Source organism: Triticum aestivum, chromosome 3B (genome assembly GCF_018294505.1).
Source record: "Triticum aestivum cultivar Chinese Spring chromosome 3B, IWGSC CS RefSeq v2.1, whole genome shotgun sequence".
Lineage (NCBI taxonomy): Eukaryota > Viridiplantae > Streptophyta > Magnoliopsida > Poales > Poaceae > Triticum > Triticum aestivum.
The window spans coordinates 277,509,187-277,529,551 of NC_057801.1; positions in this window are offsets into that span (position 1 = coordinate 277,509,187).

Sequence of the window (20,365 nt, forward strand, 5' to 3'; positions counted from 1 at the left end):
CTATTTTGAGAAGACATGATTGCTTTATTAGTATGCTTGAAGTATTACTATTTTTTATGTCAATATGAACTTTTATTTTGAATCATTTGGATCTGAACATTCATGCCACAATAAAGAAAATTACATTGAGAATTATGCTAGGTAGCATTCCACATCAAAAATTCTGTTTTTATCATTTACCTACTCGAGGACGAGCAGGAATTAAGCTTGGGGATGCTTGATACGTCTCCAACGTATCTATAATTTTTGATTGTTCCATGCTATTGTATTACCCGTTTTGGATGTTTATTGGCTTTACTTTACACTTTTATATCATTTTTGGGACTAACCTACTAATCGGAGGCCCAACCCGAACTGCTGTTTTTTTGCCTATTTCAGTGTTTCGAAGAAAAGGAATATCAAACGGAGTCCAACCGGGATTAAACCTTTGGGAGCGATCTTTTCGGAACAAATGCAAACCTGGAGACTTAGAGTGGATGTCAAGCAACAACCAAGGCGGCCACGAGGATGCCCGGTGCGCCCCCTGGGGGTGGGCACGCCCCCCACCCTCGTGGGCCCCTCGAGCGTCCACCGACCTACTTCCTCCTATATATACTCCCGTACCCTAAAAACATCAGAAGAGACCACAAAAACCTAATTCCACCACCGCAACCTTCTGTATCTGATGTCTACTACACAACCTTCTTCTTGTAGACGTTGTTGGTCCTACAAGTGCATAGCTTTGTAGGACCGTAGCAAATTTCCCTCAAGTGGATGACCTAAGGTTTATCAATCCGTGGGAGGCGTAGGATGAAGATGGTCTCTCTCAAACAACCCTGCAACCAAATAACAAAGAGTCTCTTGTGTCCCCAACACACCCAATACAATGGTAAATTGTATAGGTGCACTAGTTCGGCGAAGAGATGGTGATACAAGTGCAATATGGATAGTAGATATAGATTTTTGTAATCTGAAATAATAAAAACAGCAAGGTAACTAATGATAAAAGTGAGTGTAAACGGTATTGCAATGATAGGAAACAAGGCATAGGGTTCATACTTTCACTAGTGTAGGTTCTCTCAACAATAATAACATAGATAGATCATATAACAATCCCTCAACATGCAACAAAGAGTCACTCCAAAGCCACTAATAGCGGAGAACAAACATAGAGATTATGGTAGGGTACGAAACCACCTCAAAGTTATTCTTTCGGATCGATCTATAAAAGAGTTCGTACTAGAATAACACCTTAAGACACAAATCAACCAAAACCCTATTATCATCTAGATACTCCATCGTCACCTCAAGTATACGTGGGCATGATTATACGATATGCATCAGACAATCTCAAATTCATCCAACCAACACAAAGTACTGAAAAGAGTGCCCCAAAGTTTCTACCGGAGAGTCAAGAAAACGTGTGCCAACCCCTATGCACAGATTCATGGGTGGAGCCTGCAAGTTGGTCACCAAAACATACATCAAGTGGCACGTGATATCCCATTGTCACCACAGATAAACACGGCAAGACATATATCAAGTATTCTCAAATAAAGACTCAATCCGATAAGATAACTTCAAGAGGGAAACTCAATTCATCACAAGAGAGTAGAGGGGGAGAAACATCATAAGATCCAACTATAATAGAAAAGCTCGCGATACATCAAGATCGTGCCATAGAGAGAACACGAGAGAGAGAGAGAGAGATATCAAGCACATAGCTACTGGTACATACCCTCAGCCCCAAGGGTGAACTACTCCCTCCTCATCATGTATAGCGCCGGGATGATGAAGATGGCCACCGGTGATGGGTTCCCCCTTCGGCAGGGTGCCGGAACGGGCTCCCAAGAGATTTTTGGTGGCTACAGAGGCTTGCGGCATCGGAACTCCTGATCTATCTTTTTCTTCGATGTTTTTGGGTATGTAGGCTTATGTAGGTGAAAGAAGTCGGTTAGGAGGTGCTCGAGGGGCCGATGAGACAGGGGGCACGCCCAGTAGGTGGTGGGGGCACCTTCCTATCTCGTGGTCTCCTCGAGGATCTACTGACGTGGACTCCAAGTCTCCAGGATCATATTCTTCCAAAAAAATCACGCTGCCGAAGGTTTCATTCCGTTTGGACTTCGTTTGATATTCCTTTTCTTCGAAATACTGAAATAGGCAATAAAACAGCAATATGGGCTGGGCCTCCAGTTAATAGGTTAGTCCCGAAAGTAATATAAAGTGTATAATAAAGCCCGTAATCATTCAAAATAGATAATAAAATAGTATCAGCATCCCCAAGCTTAATTCCTACTCACCCTCGAGTAGGTAAATGATAAAGAAAGAATTTATGAAGTGTGAATGCTAGAAGGTGCACAAGTTTGATCAATGATAATTTCAATCACCTTTTCTAGCATGATAATATGTCATAACAGTAGTTCATCTCATAAAACTTCTCATGATAAAGTAACAAGCAATTCACATGTCCAAGCATAGACCACAAACTTTCTTGAAAACTAGCAAACTTCATTCTCAGTCATCAAACAATTGCAATTCATCTTATTTTCAGGAATAGCAAACTCCACATACTCAACTATCATATAGTCTTCTACAATTGTTAACACTCACGCAATACTAATGGTTATGGAGTTTCAATCGGACACCGAGAAAGATAGGGGCTTATAGTGTTGGCTCCCAGCATATTCACCTTTGGGTGATGTCAACAATAATAGTTCATGCTAACTTACATCCAATTGGATATATATATCAGGATCTTCCCAACACGAGGTGCTTGCCAAAGGATAAAATGAAAAAGGGAAAGGTGAAGATCACCTTGACTCTTGCATAAAGTAAAAGACATAAAGTAAAAGATAGGCCCTTCGCAGAGGGAAGCAGAGGTTGTCATGTGCTTTTAGGGTTGGATGCACAAAATCTTAATGTGAATGAACGTCACTTTATATTTCCACTTGTATATGGACCTTTATTATGCAATCTGTCGCTTTTATTGCTTCCATAACAAGAGATCGTATAAAGCTATTTTCTTCACACCAAAAGATCATACATATTTAGAGAGCAATTTTTATTGCTTGCACCGATGACAACTTACTTGAAGGATCTTACTCAATCCATAGGTAGGTATCGTGGACTCTCATGGAAAAACTGGGTTTAAGGATATTTGGAAGCACAAGTAGTATCTCTACTTGGTGCAAGGAATTTTGGCTAGCATGAGGGGAAAAGGCAAGCTCAACATATTTGAATGATCCATGACAATATACTTTAACTGAGATGTCGGAAAACATAACCCATTACGTTGTCTTCCTTGTCCAACATCAACTCTTTAGCATTTCATACTAATGAGTGCTCCCAATTATAAAAGATGTCTAGTATAGTGTATTTATATGTGAAATCTTTCTTCCTTCAATATTCTTTCATGAATTGTTCAAATGACCAATACAATGCTTGCTAACCTTTAATAAATTACAACCTCTACTTCTTAGATGTGAAGTCATTACTCCTCATGGGATAAGGAAATGAAGCATATATAATTTCAGATTTATGACATTCAACTCATTCAACCATTTACTCATAGGATATAAGTGAAGCACACGAGTAAATGACAAACTACTCAAAAAAATATAAGTGAAGATCAATGAGTAGCTAAATAATTATTTAACTATGCGAAGACTCTCTCTCATTTAAGAATTTCAGATCTTGGTATTGTATTCAAACAGCAAGCAAAACAAAATAAAATGACATTGCAAGGATAGCACAGCTCATGTGAAGAAGCAAAAACTTAGGCTCAACCGATACTAACCGATAGTTGTTGAAGAAGAAAGGTGGGATGCCTACCGGGGCATCCCCAAGCTTAGATGCTTGAGACATCTTGAAATGTTATCTTGGGGTGCCTTGGGCATCCCCAAGATTGAACTTTTGTGTCTCCTTAATTCCTCTCATATCATGGTTTCTCTTCTTTTTATCAAAAACTTCATCCACACCAAACTCAACAAGAACTCGTGAGATAGGTTAGTATAAACCAACGCAAAACCTTATCATTTTCTACTGTAACAAATCACTAAAATTATTATTCAACATTGCATACTAAATGCCTCTGCATATTTAATACTCCTATCCTCAAATAGAATCATTAAACAAGCAAACATATGCAAACAATGCAAACATAACAGCAATCTGTCAAAACAGTATAGTCTGTAAAGAATGCAAGAGTATCAATACTTACCTAACTCCACAAATTATGAAATAAAATTCCCACTGTTGTAAATTTATCAGAGATCATTATGAAAAAAGTTTCAACATTATATCATGCTCTGACTTTTCTAGGGAATTTTTGCAACAGCAGTAAACTTTCTGTTTTCAAACAACAACATGTATACTAGCAAAATAAGCATGGTAAAGGCTATCCTTGACTTTTTTTATTGATACTAAAGATGCAAAACGTTATTCTAAATAACAGCAAGCTAATGCTAACAAAAGAAAATGACGCTCCAAGCAAAACACATATCATGTGGTGAATAAAAATATAGCTCCAAGTAAAGTTACCGATGAACGAAGACGAAAGAGGGGATGCCATCCGGGGTATCCCCAAGCTTAGGCTCTTGGTTGTCCTTGAATATTACCTTGGGGTGCCTTGGTCATACCCAAGCTTAGGCTCTTGCCACTCCTTATTCCATAGTCCATCGAATCTTTACCCAAAACTTGAAAACTCCACAACACAAAACTCAACAGAAAACTCGTAAGCTCCGTTAGTATAAGAAAATAAAACAACCACTTAGGTACTGTAATGAACTCATTCTAAATTCATATTGGTGTAATATCTACTGTATTCCAACTTATCTATGGTTCATACCCTCCGATGCTACTCATAGATTCATCAAAATAAGCAAACAACACATAGAAAACAGAATCTGTCAAAAACAGAATAGTCTGTAGTAATCTGTATCAAACGTATACTTCTGGCACTCCAAAAATTCAACCAAATTATTAAGTCCTAAGAAATTTGCGTACCAATCCATAGCAAAAAGAATAAGATCATAATCACGTCTCTGTGAATTAACACAACTAATTTACTGGGCGCAAAAGTTTCTGATTTTCAGCAAGATCAACACAACTATCACCATAAGCTATCCTAAAGGTCTTACTTGGCACTTTATTGAAACAAAAGCTATAAAACATGATCACTACAGTATCATAATCACGTGAACACACAAAAACAGTAAGTATAAATATTGGGTTGTCTCCCAACAAGCGCTTTTCTTTAATGCCTTTCTAGCTAGGCATGATGATGGCAATGATGCTCACATAAAAGATAAGCATTGAAACATAACGGGAGCATCATGAAGCATATGACTAGAACATTTATGCCTAACCCACTTCCTATGCATAGGGATTTTGTGAGCAAACAACTTATGGGAACAATAATCAACTAGCATAGGACGGCAAAACAAGCATAGCTTCAAAATTTGAGGCACATAGAGAGGAAACTTGACATTATTGCAATTCCTACAAGCATATATTCCTCCCTCATAATAATTCTCAGTAGCATCATGAATGAATTCAACAATATAACCAGTACCTAAAGCATTATTTTCATGATCTACAAGCATAGAAATTTTATTACTTTCCACATAAGCAAAATTCTTCTCATTCGGAATAGTGGGAGTATCATAAGAGACTTGAACACTAAAAATTATTTCTACATTAAAAGAGTAATGTTCAGAAAAAGGGTAATCATAATCATGACAAGTTTTATAAATATAATCATCACTAATTTTTATAGCATAAGTTTCATCACAATAATCATCATAAGTAGCAACTTCATTCTCATCATAATCGATTGAAACCTCTCCCAAGATAGTGGAATCATCACTAAATGAAGTTGAAACTCTTCCAAATCCACTTTCACATTCATCAAAATAAGATTCAACATCCTCCAAAATAGTGGGATAACTACTTCCTAAAGTTGACACTCTTCCAAACCCACTTTCGTCAATATAATCATCATAAGTAGGAGGCATGCTATCATCATAACAACTTTGCATATCAAAACTTGGGATGCTAAAAATATCATCTTCATTAAACATAGCATCCCCAAGTTTGGGACAAACATTAATTTCAGCAAATATATTCTCAAATATTTCATCCTCATCAAACATAGCTTCCCCAAGCTTGGGCCCTTTCATATCATAAGCATAATCACTCTCATCATTAAAAATATTGATAGCACCAATAGTATAGCAATTATCATCATCACAATGAGTAGTAGGAGCAATATCATTTGGGAGGGATACCTTTCTACCTTTGTTGCTCCTTCTTTCCTTTTTCTTCTTCACATTATGTGTGGGTTCAACCTTCCTCTTTGAGCTCCTTATTGATGAGATTGGTTGAATAGAAAGCTCCTCCTCGTTACCTGATGCATCATGAGAAATAATAGGAGGAGATTCGGAAGTCTCTTCCCTTTCATTAGTATTCTTTTCATCTTCTATTTGCTTTTCTTTTTATATGTAATTGTAAATATAAGGATTTTCAATGCAATTCACCGCACAATACATATAAATCTTCTCTAGATCAAAATCAAGAAATCTATCAAGATTAAATTTTGGAATACCCTCAATTATACGTTTCATTTCTTCATACCCCAAAAGCAAACTAAGTTCATTATGATGAGCAAGGGTAATCAAGTTATCACAATTTTTGGACATGATTCGATGATGAAACAATTTGCATTGGAGATCTAAATGACCATGTTCATTGCAAAGTTCACAAGGGGCACGGAAAATATTGAATCTTTCAGCACAATCATCAAGACTTTCTTGCAAACCTTTAGTTTTTAAATACTTATGCCTCTTGCAATATCTATTTTCTCTATTTGGTGTGTCCATGCAAACCCATTCTACTCCACAAAAAACAACATGCTTATAAGAGACATTTTCATCATAACTAGTGCAATCATCATTAGTACTATGGATATTCAAAGAGTTCATACTAACAACATTGCAATCATGCTCATCATTCAAAGATTTAGTACCAAGCATTTTAAAGCATTCTTCTTCTAGCATTTGAGCACAATTTTCCTTTCCATCAAACTCACGAAGGATATTAAAAAGACGAAGCGTATGAGACAAACTTAACTCCATTTTTTTGTAGTTTTCTTTTATAAACTAAACTAGTGATAAAACAAGAAACAAAAAGATTCGATTGCAAGATCTAAAGATATACCTTCAAGCACTCACCTCCCCAGCAACGGCGCCAGAAAAGAGCTTAGTTGGCGAGGTGTGAGTGAGTGCCGCTTACCTAGCCTCCCCAGCAATGGCGCCAGAAAAGAGCTTGATGTCTACTACACAACCTTTTTCTTGTAGACGTTGTTGGGCCTGCAAGTGCACAAGTTTGTAGGACAGTAGCAATTTTCCCTCAAGTGGATGACCTAAGGTTTATCAATCCATGGGAGGCGTAGGATGAAGATGGTCTCTCTTAAACAACCCTACAACCAAATGACAAAGAGTCTCTTGTGTCCCCAACACACCCAATACAATGGTAAATTGTATAGTTGCACTAGTTTGGCGAAGAGATGGTGATACAAGTGCAATATGGATAGTAGATATAGATTTTTGTAATCTGAAATAATAAAAACAGCAAGGTAACTAATGATAAAAGTGAGGGTAAACGGTATTGCAATGATAGGAAACAAGGCATAGGGTTCATACTTTCACTAGTGCAAGTTCTCTCAACAATAATAACATAGATAGATCATATAACAATCCCTCAACATGCAACAAAGAGTCACTCCAAAGCCACTAATAGCGAAGAACAAACATAGAGATTATGGTAGGGTACGAAACCACCTCAAAGTTATTCTTTCGGATCGATCTATAAAAGAGTTCGTACTAGAATAACACCTTAAGACACAAATCAACCAAAACCCTATTATCACCTAGATACTCCATTGTCACCTCAAGTATCAGTGGGCATGATTATACGATATGCATCACACAATCACAGATTCATCCAACCAAGACAAAGTACTTCAAAGAGTGCCCCAAAGTTTCTACCGGAGAGTCAAGAAAATGTGTGCCAACCCCTATGCATAGGTTCATGGGCGGAACCCGCAACTTGGTCACCAAAACATACATCAAGTGGCACGTGATATCCCATTGTCACCACAGATATACACGGCAAGACATACATCAAGTGTTCTCAAATAAAGACTCAATCTGATAAGATAACTTCAAGAGGGAAACTCAATTCATCACAAGAGAGTAGAGGGGGAGAAACATCATAAGATCCAACTATAATAACAAAGCTCGCGATACATCAAAATCGTGTCATAGAGAGAACACGAGAGAGTGAGAGATCAAACATATAGCTACTGGTACATACCCTTAGCCCCAAGGGTGAACTACTCCCTCCTCGTCATGGATAGCGCCGGGATGATGACGATGGCCACCGGTGATGGGTTCCCCCTCCGGTAGGGTGTCGGAACAGGCTCCCGAGAGGTTTTTGGTGGTTATAGAGGCTTGTGGCGGCGGAACTCCCGATCTATCTTTTTATTCGATGTTTTTAGGGTACGTCTTATATAGGCGAAAGAAGTCGGTCGGGAGGTGCTCGAGGGGCCCATGAGACAGGGGGTGCACCCAGTAGGGGGGGCGCCCTCCTATCTCATGGTCTCCTCGAGGATCTTCTGACGTGGACTCCAAGTCTCCAGGGTCATATTCTTCCAAAAAATCACACTGCCGAAGGTTTCATTCCGTTTGGACTCCGTTTGATATTCCTTTTCTTCGAAATACTGAAACAAGCAATAAAACAACAATATGGGCTGGGCCTCCGGTTAATAGGTTAGTCCCAAAAGTAATATAGAAGTGTATAATAAAGCCCGTAATCATTCAAAACAGATAATAAAATAGCATGAATGCTTCATAAATTATAGATACGTTGGAGACGTATCAGTATCCGCGAGATCCCATCTTGCAGCCTTTGGCGGCACTCTGCCGGAGGGGGAATCGACCACGGAGGGCCTCCACATCATCTCCAAGGCCTGTCCTATGAGTTGTGAGTAGTTTACCATAGACCTTCGGGTCCATAGTTATTAGCTAGATGGCTTCTTCTATCTCTTTAATCTCAATACAATGTTCTCCTTGATCTTCTTGGAGATCTATTCGATGTAACTCTTTTTGCGGTGTGTTTGTCTAGATCCGATGAATTGTGGGTTTATGATCAATTTTATCTATGAGAAATATTTGAATATCCTCTAAATTCTTTTATGTGTGATTAAGTTATCTTTGCAAGTCTCTATGAATTATCAGTTTGGTTTGGCCTACTAGATTGATCTTTCTTGCAATGGGAGAAGTGCTTAGCTTTGGGTTCAATCTTGCGGTGTCCTTTCCCAGTGACAGCAGGGACAGCAAGGCACGTATTGTATTGTTGCCATCGAGGATAAAAAGATGAGGTTTATATCATATTGCATGAGTTTATCCCTCTACATCATGTCATCTTTCTTGATGCGTTACTCTGTTCTTCATGAACTTAATACTCTAGATGCAGGCAGGAGTCGGTCGATGTGTGGAGTAATAGTAGTAGATGCAGAATCATTTCGATCTACTTGTCACAGACGTGATGCCTATGTACATGATCATGCCTAGATAATCTCATAACTATTCGCTTTTCTATCAATTGCTCGATAGTAATTTGTTCACTCACCGTAATACTTATGCTATCTTGAGAGAAGCCACTAGTGAAGCCTATGGCCCCGGGTCTATCTTTTATCATATAAGTTTTCCATCTACTTTTATTTGCATCTTTTATTTTCCAATCTATATCATAAAAATACCAAAAATATTTATCTTATCATATTATCTCTATCAGATCTCACTTTCGCAAGTGGCCGTGAAGGGATTGACAACCCCTTTATTGCGTTGGTTGCGAGGTTCTTGTTTGTTTGTGTAGGTGCGTGGGACTTTTGAGGAGCCTCCTACTGGATTGATATCTTGGTTCTCAAAAATTGAGCGAAATACTTACGCTACTTTGCTACATCACCCTTTCCTCTTCAACGAAAACCAACGTAAGCTCAAGATGTAGCAATCTCCAATAGATGATGTAAAATACATTATTAATAAGTGATGGATGTAAATTTACATCACCAAAAAACAGCTGACTACAACAGATGAGGTAAAATTTGTTGACTCTGAACTTAATTGTCAAAACTGAAATTTACTATGGAATCTGAATGTTACTGTCGAAACTGAACGCATTGGTAGCAGAGGGGCACTTCGCATGTAGTTTAGGCCGCTCGAGCACTAGTTGTAGTTTAGGATGCCCCGATACTCTCCAGGTGCCTCTAGAACCCCTTCCGGTATTCTGATAACTTTTCGGTGCATTCCGAAACCATTCCGGAAACCAAATAGCATCGTACTATATATCAATCTTTACCTCCAAACAACATTCGGTTACCAAAACACATAACTCATATACTACCAAATTGACATCAAACATTAAATGTGCGGACCCTACGGGATCGAGAACTATGTAGACATGACCGAGACATCTCTCTGGTCAATAACCAATTGCGGAACCTGGATTCCCATATTGGCTCCTACATATTCTACGAAGATCTTGATCGGTCGAACCGTAATCACAACATATGTAATTCCCTTTGTCTACCGGTATGTTACTTGCCCGAGATTCGATCATCGGTATCTTCATACCTAGTTCAATCTCGTTACCGGCAAGTCTCTTTACTCGTTCCATAATATATCACCTCGTGACTAACTCCTTAGCCATTTGCTTGCAAGCTCATGATGTGTATTACCGAGAGGGCCCAGAGATACCTCTTCGATACTCGGAGTGACAAATCCTAATCTTGATCTATGCCAACTCAACAAACACCTTCGGAGATACCTGTAGAGCATCTTTATAATCACCCAGTTACATTGTGATGTTTGATAGCACATAAGGCATTCCTCCGATATCCGGTAGTTGCATAATCTCATAGTCGAAGGAATATGTATTTGACATGAAGAAAGCAATAGCAATAAAACTGAACGATCATTATGCTAAGCTAACGGATGGGTCTTGTCCATCACATCATTCTCCTAATGATGTGATCCCGTTATCAAATGACAACTCATGTCAATGGTTAGGAAACCTTAGCCATCTTTGATCAACGAGCTAGTCTAGTAGAGGCTTACTAGGGACACAATATTTGTTTATGTATTCACACATGTATTAAGGTTTCTGATCAATACAATTCTAGCATGAATAATATACCTTTATCATGAATAAGGAAATATAAAATAATAACTTTATTATTGCCTCTAGGGCATATTTCCTTCAGTCTCCCACTTACACTAGAGTCAATAATGTAGTTCGCATCGCCATGTGATAACACCAATAGTTCGCATCGCCATGTGACCAACACCTAAAAGGTTTACTAGAGTCAATAATCTAGTTCACATCGCCATGTGATTAGCACCCAAAGATTACTAAGGTGTGATCATGTTTTGCTCGTGAGAGAGGTTTAGTCAACGGGTCTGCCACATTCAGATCTGTATGTATTTGGCAAATTTATATGTCTACAATGCTCTGCACGGAGATACTCTAGCTAATTGCTCCCACTTTCAATATGTATCCAGATTGAGACTCAGAGTAATCCGAATTAGTGTCAAAGCTTGCATCGATGTAACCCTTTACGATGAACTCTTTGTCACCTCCATAATCGAGAAACATTTCCTTAGTCCTCTTTAGGTACCTAAGGATAATTTTGACCGCTGTCTAGTGATCTACTCCTGGATCACTATTGTACTCCCTTTGCCAATCTCATGGCATGGTACACAATAGGTCTAGTACACAGCATGGCATACTTTACAGAACCTATGGCTAAGTCACAGGAATGACTTCCATTATCTCTCTATCTTCTGCCGTAGTCGGGTTTTGAGTCTCACTCAACTTCACACCTTGCAACACAAACAAGAACCCTTTCTTCGACTAATCTGTTTTGAACTTCTTCAGCATCTTCCCAAGGTATAAACTTTGTGAAAGTCCTATTAAGCGTCTCAATCTATCCCTATAGATCTTGATACCCAATATGAAAGTAGCTTCGCCGAGGTCTTTCATTGAAAAATTCTTATTCAAGTATCCTTTTATGCTATCCATAAATTCTATATCATTTCCAATCAATAATATGTCATCCACATATACTATCAGAAATCCTATAGAGCTCCCACTCACTTTCTTGCAAATACATGCTTCACCGTAAGTCTGTATAAAACTATATGCTTTGATCACCTCATCAAAGTGTATATTCTAACTCTGAGATGCTTGCATCAGTCTAGATGGATCCCTGGAGCTTGCACACTTTGTCAGCACCTTTAGGATCGACAAAAACTTCTAGTTGCATCATATACAACTCTTCTTTAAGATATCCATTAAGGAATGCAGTTTTGACGTCGAGTTGCCATATTTCATAATCATAAAATATGGCAATTTCTAACATGTTTCGTACAAACTTAAGCATCGCTATGGGTGAGAAAGTCTCATCATTGTCAACTCCTTGAACTTGTCAAAAAAAACTTTTGTGACAAGTTGAGCTTTTTAGATAGTGACATTACTATCAGCGTCTGTCTTCTTCTTAAAGATCCATTTATTCTTAGTGGTTTGCCGATCATCAGGCAAGTCCACCAAAGTCCATACTCTGTTCAAATCCATGGATCCCATCTCAGATTTCATCGCCTCAAGCCATCTGTCGGAATTTGGGATCATCATAGTTTCTTCATATTTTGTAGGTTCACCATGGTCTAGAAACATGACTTCTAGGATAGGATTAACGTACCACTCTGGTTCGGATCGTGCTCTGGTTGCCCTACAAGGTTCAGTTGTAACATGATCTGAAGTTTCATGATCATTTATCATTTGCTTCCTCTCTAGTTGGTGTAGGCATCACGGGAACGGTTTTCTCTGATGTGCTACTTTCCAATTCAAGAGAAGGTACAATTCCCTCATCAATCTCTACTTTCCTCCCACTCACTTCTTTTGAGAGAAGCTCCTTCTCTAGCAATGTTCCATTTTTGGCAACAAAGATCTTGCCTTCGGATCTGTGGTAGAAGGTGTAACCAATTGTTTCCTTAGGGTATCCTATGAAGACGCACTTCTCCGATTTGGGTTCGAGCTAATCAGGCTAAAGCCTTTTGACATAAGTGTCGCAACCCCAAACTTTAAGAAACGACATCTTAGGTTTCTTGACAAACCACAGTTCATACGGTGTCGTCTCAGCGGATTTAGACGATGCCCTATTTAACGTGAATGCAACTGTCTCTAATGCATAACCCCAAAACAATAGTGGTAAATCGGTAAGAGACATCATAGATCACACCATATCTAATAAAGTATAGTTACGACGTTTGGACACACGATTACGCTGTGGTGTTCGAGGTGGCATGAGTTGTGAAACTATTCCACATTATTTTAAGTGAAGGCCAAACTCGTAACTCAAATATTCCCTTCGCGGCCAGATCACAGAAACTTTATTTTCTTGTTACAATGATTCTCCACTTCACTCTGAAATTCTTTGAACTTTTCAAGTGTTTCAGACTTGTGTCTCATTAAGTAGATATACCCTTATCTGCTCAAATCATCTGTGAAGGTCAGAAAATAACGATACCCGCCGCGTGCCTCAACACTCATTGGACTGCATACATCGGTATGTCTTATTTCCAGTAAGTCATTGGCTCACTCCATTGTTCCGGAGAACGGAGTTTTAGTCATCTTACCCATGAGGCATGGTTCTGAAGTATCAAAGGATTCATAATCAAGTGATTCCAAAAGCCCATCTGCATGGAGTTTCTTCATGCGCTTTACACCAATATGAACTAAATGGAAGTGCCACAAATATGTTGCACTATCATTATCTACTTTGCATCTTTTGGCATAAATATTGTGAATATGTGTATCACCATGACCGAGATTCAGTAAACCATTTACATTGGGTGTATGACCATAGAAGGCTTTATTCATGTGAACATAACAACAATTATTCTATGAATTAAATGAATAATCATATTGCAATAAACATGATCCAATCATATTCATGCTCAACGCAAACACCAAATAACATTTATTTAGGTTCAACACTAATCCCGAAGGTAGAGGGAGTGTGTGATGGTGATCTTATCAATCTTGGAATCACTTCCGACACATATCATCACCTCGCCCTTAACTAGTCTCTGTTCATTCTGCAACTCATGTTTCGAGTTACTAATCTTAGCAACTGAACTAGTATCAAATACCCAGGGGCTACTACGAACACTAGTAAAGTACACATCAATAATCTGTATATCAAATATACCTTTGTTCACTTTGCCATCCATCTTATCCCCAAATGTTTGGGGCAGTTCCACTTCCAGTGACCATTTCCTTTGCAGTAGAAGCACTCAGTTTCATGCTTGGGTTCATCTATGGGCTTCTTCATGGGAGTGGCAACTTGCTTGCCATTCTTCTTGAAGTTCCCTTTCTTTCCCTTGCCCTTTTCCTTAAAACTAGTGGTCTTATTAACCATCAACACTTGATGCTCTTCTTGATTTCTACCTTCGCCAATTTCAGCACCACAAAGAGCTTGGGAATCGTTTTTGTCATCCCTTGCATATTATAGTTCATCTGAAGTTCTAGTAGCTTGGTGATAGTGACTAGAGAACTCTGTCAATCACTATCTTATCTGGAAGATTAACTCCCACTTGTTTCAAGTGACTGTAGTACCCAGACATTCCGAGTACAAGCTTGATACGTCTCCATCGTATCTACATTTCCAAACACTTTTGCCCTTGTTTTGGACTCTAACTTGCATGATTTGAATGGAACTAACCCGGACTGACGTTGTTTTCAGTAGAATTGCCATGGTGTTATTTTTGTGCAAAAATAAAAGTTCTCGGAATGACCTGAAACTCCACGGAGAATATTTTTGGAATTGATAAAAAAATACTAGTGAAAGAATCAAGACCAGGGGCCCACCCCTGCATTGTGGGCCCCCTAGTGCTCCACCGACCTCAACTCCAACTCTATATATTCATGTTCGGGGAGAAAAAAATCGGGGAGAAGGATTCATTGCATTTTACGATACGGAGCCGCCGCCAAGCCCTAATCTCTCTTGGGAGGGCTAATCTGGAGTTCGTTCGGGGCTCCGGAGAGGGGAATCCGTCGCTGTCGTCATCATCAACCTTCCTCCATCACCAATTTCATGATGCTCACCGCCGTGCTTGAGTAATTCCATCGTAGGCTTGCTGCACGGTGATGGGTTGGATGAGATTTACCATGTAATCGAGTTAGTTTTTTTAGGGCTTGATCCCTAGTATCCATTATGTTCTAAGATTGATGTTGCTATGAATTTGCTATGCTTAATGCTTGTCACTACGGCCCGAGTGCCATGATTTCAGATCTCAACTTATTATGTTTTCATGAATATAAGTGAGTTATTGATCCTATCTTGCAAGTCAATAGTCACCTACTATGTGTTATGATCCGGCAACCCCGAAGTGACAATAATTGGGACAACTCCCGGTGATGACCGTAGTTTGAGGAGTTCATGTATTCACCAAGTGTTAATGCTTTGGTCTGGTACTCTATTAAAAGGAGGCCTTAATATCCATTAGTTTCCAATAGGACCCTGCTGCCACGGGAGGGTAGGACAAAAGATGTCATGCAAGTTCTTTTCCATAAGCACGTATGACTATATTCGGAATACCTGCCTACATTACATTGATGAACTGGAGCTAGTTCTTTGTCACCCTATGTTACAACTATTGCATGAGGAATCACATCCGACACAATTATCCATCACTGATCCAATGCCTACGAGCTTTTCACATATTGATCTTTGCTTAGTTACTTTACCGTTGCCACTGTTACAATTACTACAGAACTACTACTGGTACTTTTGCTACTGTTACCGTTACTTCCATACTACTTTGCTACTAAATACTTTGCTACAAATATTAAGTTATCTAGGTGTGGTTGAATTGACAACTCAACTGCTAATACTTGAGAATATTCTTTGGCTCCACTTGTGTCGAATCAATAAATTTGGGTTGAATACTCTACCCTCGAAAACTGTTGTGATCCCCTATACTTGTGGGTTATCAAGACTATTTTCTGGCACCGTTGCTGCGGAGCATAGCTCTATTCTTTGAGTCACTTGGGATTTATATCTGCTGATCACTATGAGGAACTTGAAAAATGAGAAAACCAAGATTTATCCCTCAACTACGAGGGAAGGTAAGGAACTGTCATCTAGCTCTGCACTTGATTCACCTTCAGTTTTGAGTAAGCTTGCAACACCTAAACCTGCTTCTGCTAATAATTCTGATATGTTGCATGTTATTGATGATGCCACTTCTGCTATGTATGATACTTATGATGAAACTACTTCTATGCTTGATAATACTGTGCCACTAGGTGAATTTCTTGATGAGCAACTTGCTAGGGCTAGAGAGAATGAAATTATTGAAACTGATAATACTGATGAAAGTGATGATGAAGATTCTCCCCCTAGATATGAATTGCCTGTTGTGCCTGAGGGTTATGTTATGGATGAAGAAACTGCTAGAGATTTTCTAGCTTGCAATGTTAGATCTGATCTTAAGAAATTATTAGCTAAGCTGAAAGAAAAGTCTCTGAATGCTAGGATGAAATATGACCCTGCTTTTGCTACTTCACCTATTTGTGTTACTGATAAGGATTATGATTTCTCTGTCGATCCTGAGATAATTACTTTTGTTGAATCTGATCCTTTTTATGGCTATGAATCTGAAACTGTTGTGGCACATCTTACTAAATTGAATGACATAGCCACCCTGTTCACTCATGAGGAAAAAATTCGTTACCACTATATCCTTAAGCTATTTCATTCTCACTAAAGGGTGATGCTAAAACATGGTTTAATTCTCTTGATGCTGGTTGTGTGCGTAGTCCCCAGGATATGATTTATTACTTTTCTGCTAAATATTTCCTCGCTCATAAGAAACAAGCAGCTTTAAGGGAAATATATAATTTTGTGCAAACTGAAGAAGAGAGTCTCCCACAAGCTTGGGGGAGGCTCCTCTGATTACTTAATGCTTTGCCTGATCATCCTATCAACAAAAATGAAATACTTGATATCTTTTATAATGGACTAATTGATGCTTCCAGAGACCACCTAGATAGTTGTGCTAGTTGTGTTTTCACGGAAAGAAATATTGATCAAGATGAATTGTTATTGAATAATATGTTGACTAATGAAAACAATTGGACACTTCCTGAACCAACGCCTAAGCTAACTCCGAAGAAAAGGGGTATTCTATTTCTCAGTCCTGAAGATATGCAAGAGGCAAAGAAATCTATGAAACAAAAGGGTATTAAAACTGAAGATGTTAAGAATTTACCTCCTGTTGAAGAAATACATGGCCTTAATTTACCACCTATTGAAGAAATACATGGTCTTGATAACCCGACATAGGTAGTAAAGGTAAATTCTCTCTATAGATATGATAAAGCTGAAATACCGTCTAGTAAGTTTGCTAGCCAATGCTTGGATGAGTTTGATTACTTTATGGCTAAACAAGAAAACTTCATTGCTTATGTTGGTAGGCAATTTAAACACAATGCTTATATGATTGAACACTTGAGTGATTATATGTCTAGAGTTAAAGGTGATCTTAGACTTATTAGTAAACATGCTTCTATGGTTACCACTCAAGTAGAACAAGTGCTTAAAGCTCAAAATGATTTGCTGAATGAATTAAATAATAAGAAAAATGATAATGCTGTTAGAGTTATGACTAGAGGTGGTAGAATGACTCAGGAACCTTTGTATCCTGAGGGCCACCCTAAGAGAATTGAGCAAGATTCTCAGAGAAATAATGTTGATGCACCTAGTCCTTCTAAGAAGAAAAAGAAAAATGATAGGACTTTGCATGCTTCTAGTGAACCTGTTGTAGACACACATGAGAATCCCAATGATATTTCTATTTATGATGCTGAAACACAATCTGGTAATGAACATGAACCTAGTGATAATGTTAATGATAATGTTCATGTTGATGCTCAACCTAGCAATAACAATGATGTAGAGATAGAGATTGAACCTGCTGTTGATCTTGATAACCCACAATCAAAGAATCAACCTTATGATAAGAGAGACTTCGTTGCTAGGAAGCACGGTAAAGAAAGAGAACCATGGGTTCAGAAACCCATGCCTTTTCCTCCTAAACCATCCAAGAAAAAGGATGATGAGGATTTTGAGCGCTTTGCTGAAATGATTAGACCTATCTTTTTACGTATGCATTTGACTGATATGCTTAAAATAAATCCTTATGCTAAGTACATGAAAGATATTGTTACAAATAAAAGAAAGATACCGAAAGCTCAAATTTCCACCATGCTTGCTAATTATACTTTTAAGGGTGGAATACCAAAGAAACTAGGAGATCCAGGAGTACCAACTATACCATGCTCCATTAAAAGAAACTATGTTAAAACTGCTTTATGTGATCTTGGAGCCGATGTTAGTGTTATGCCTCTCTCTTTATATTGTAGACTTGAATTGAATAAGTTGACACCTACTGAAATATCTTTGCAAATGGCCGATAAATCTACCACTATACATGTCGGTATTTGTGAGGATGTGCCTGTTGTGGTTGCAAATGTTACTATTTTAACGGACTTTGTTATTCTTGATATTCTTGAGGATGATAGTATGTCGATTATCCTTGGTAGACCCTTTTTGAATACTGCAGGGGCTATTATAGATTGCAACAAATGCAATGTCACTTTTCATGTTAATGGTAATGAGCATACGGTACACTTTCCGAGGAAACAACCTCAAGTTCACAGTATCAATTCTATTGGAAAAATTCCATCGATTATTATTGGAGGTTTTGAATTTCCTATTCCTACTGTCAAGATGAAATATGATATTCTTATTGTTGGGGATGTACATATCCCCGTTGAGGTAACCTAGTGTTATTCGAAATTTCTCTGGTTTCATGTGATTCAGAATGAGTTTGTTAACAAGACTTGATCAACCTTGTTAGTGGATTCCTTTTGATGAGCATTAGATGGATGAAGTTAGAAAGCACAACTCTCTGTACCCTCCTTTTACTTTCTGTTATTTAGATTAAATAAAGCAAAAATAGTATTTTTTGTCTGTTTCCTGAACTATCCTTGCAATAAAAAATACCCCGAAAATAAAAGTTCTCCAAATGCCCTGAAAATGAAATATGATTTTTTCTAGAATATTTGAGAATATCTAGCACTAAGAACACATCATGGGGAGCCATCACTTGGCCATGAGGGTCCAGGGGGCGCCCACCCCCTGGGGACGCCCCCTGCCTCGTGGGCCCCTGGTGGCCCCCTCCACTTATTCCTGCACCCACACGCTCCATCTTTCTCCCAAAAAATTCACCAACCAGCTCAAGCACGAGTTCTGGCTCATCTTGCTGCCATTTTTGATCTCCTTGCTCAAAGCTCCACTCACAAAACTGCTTTGGGGGATTGTTCTTTGGTATGTGACTCCTCCAATGGTCCAATTAGTTTTTGTTCTAGTGCTTTATTCATTGCAAAAAATTTCTGCCTAGGTGACCCTGTTCTTGAGCTTACATGTCAAATTTATTTGGTCCCAAGTAGTTCTAATGCATGATATAATCTCTAGGAACTTGTGGGAGTAGTTGCTATCAATTTTGTTGAGTTTGGTTCACTTTTTTTTGAGTCACTAAAAATTTCAGAAATTTTCAGAGAAAGAAAATGTTTAGGAGAATGTTGAGGGTCTCTTCGAGCCGAAGCTCGAAGGATAAGCAGAGTGAAGAGGATAAAAAGCCCAAATATAATCTCCCTCGCGTCGCGGAGGTTCGGCCGTGTGAATGGCCTTGTGATGCATGCTTGATAGCAGCCGGGATTCATGATGATTTTTATTATTTGGCTGAGAATGCATGCCTCACCGACTTTCTCCACGACCAGCTCGATCAGTAGCTCCTACTCACTAATATTTTTGTGCAAAACTTTTATTTCCATGCTAGGAAATCACCACCTTCAGTGGAGTTTCATTTATATGATGAGGTCAAGGAGATGTCACTATATGATGTTTGTGGGGTTTGCAACATACCCTTTGAGGGCAGAATAGAGGAACGACATCATAGTGATGTGGAAGGGTTTATTGATATGATCACTGTAGGGGAGACGAGGAAGGTTTCCGATGCAAGAATTACTAGCATACACTTTCCTGTTCTACGTTACTTTGCAATATTTGCTAGTAGATGCTTAATTGGTCACGGGAACTGTGGAAACTTTAGTGCCCCTGATATTGTTATTTTGTGCCATGCTTTGTTTCGCAATAACACTTTTAGTTTAGGCACTATTATTGCTAAACAATTAAGTCTGA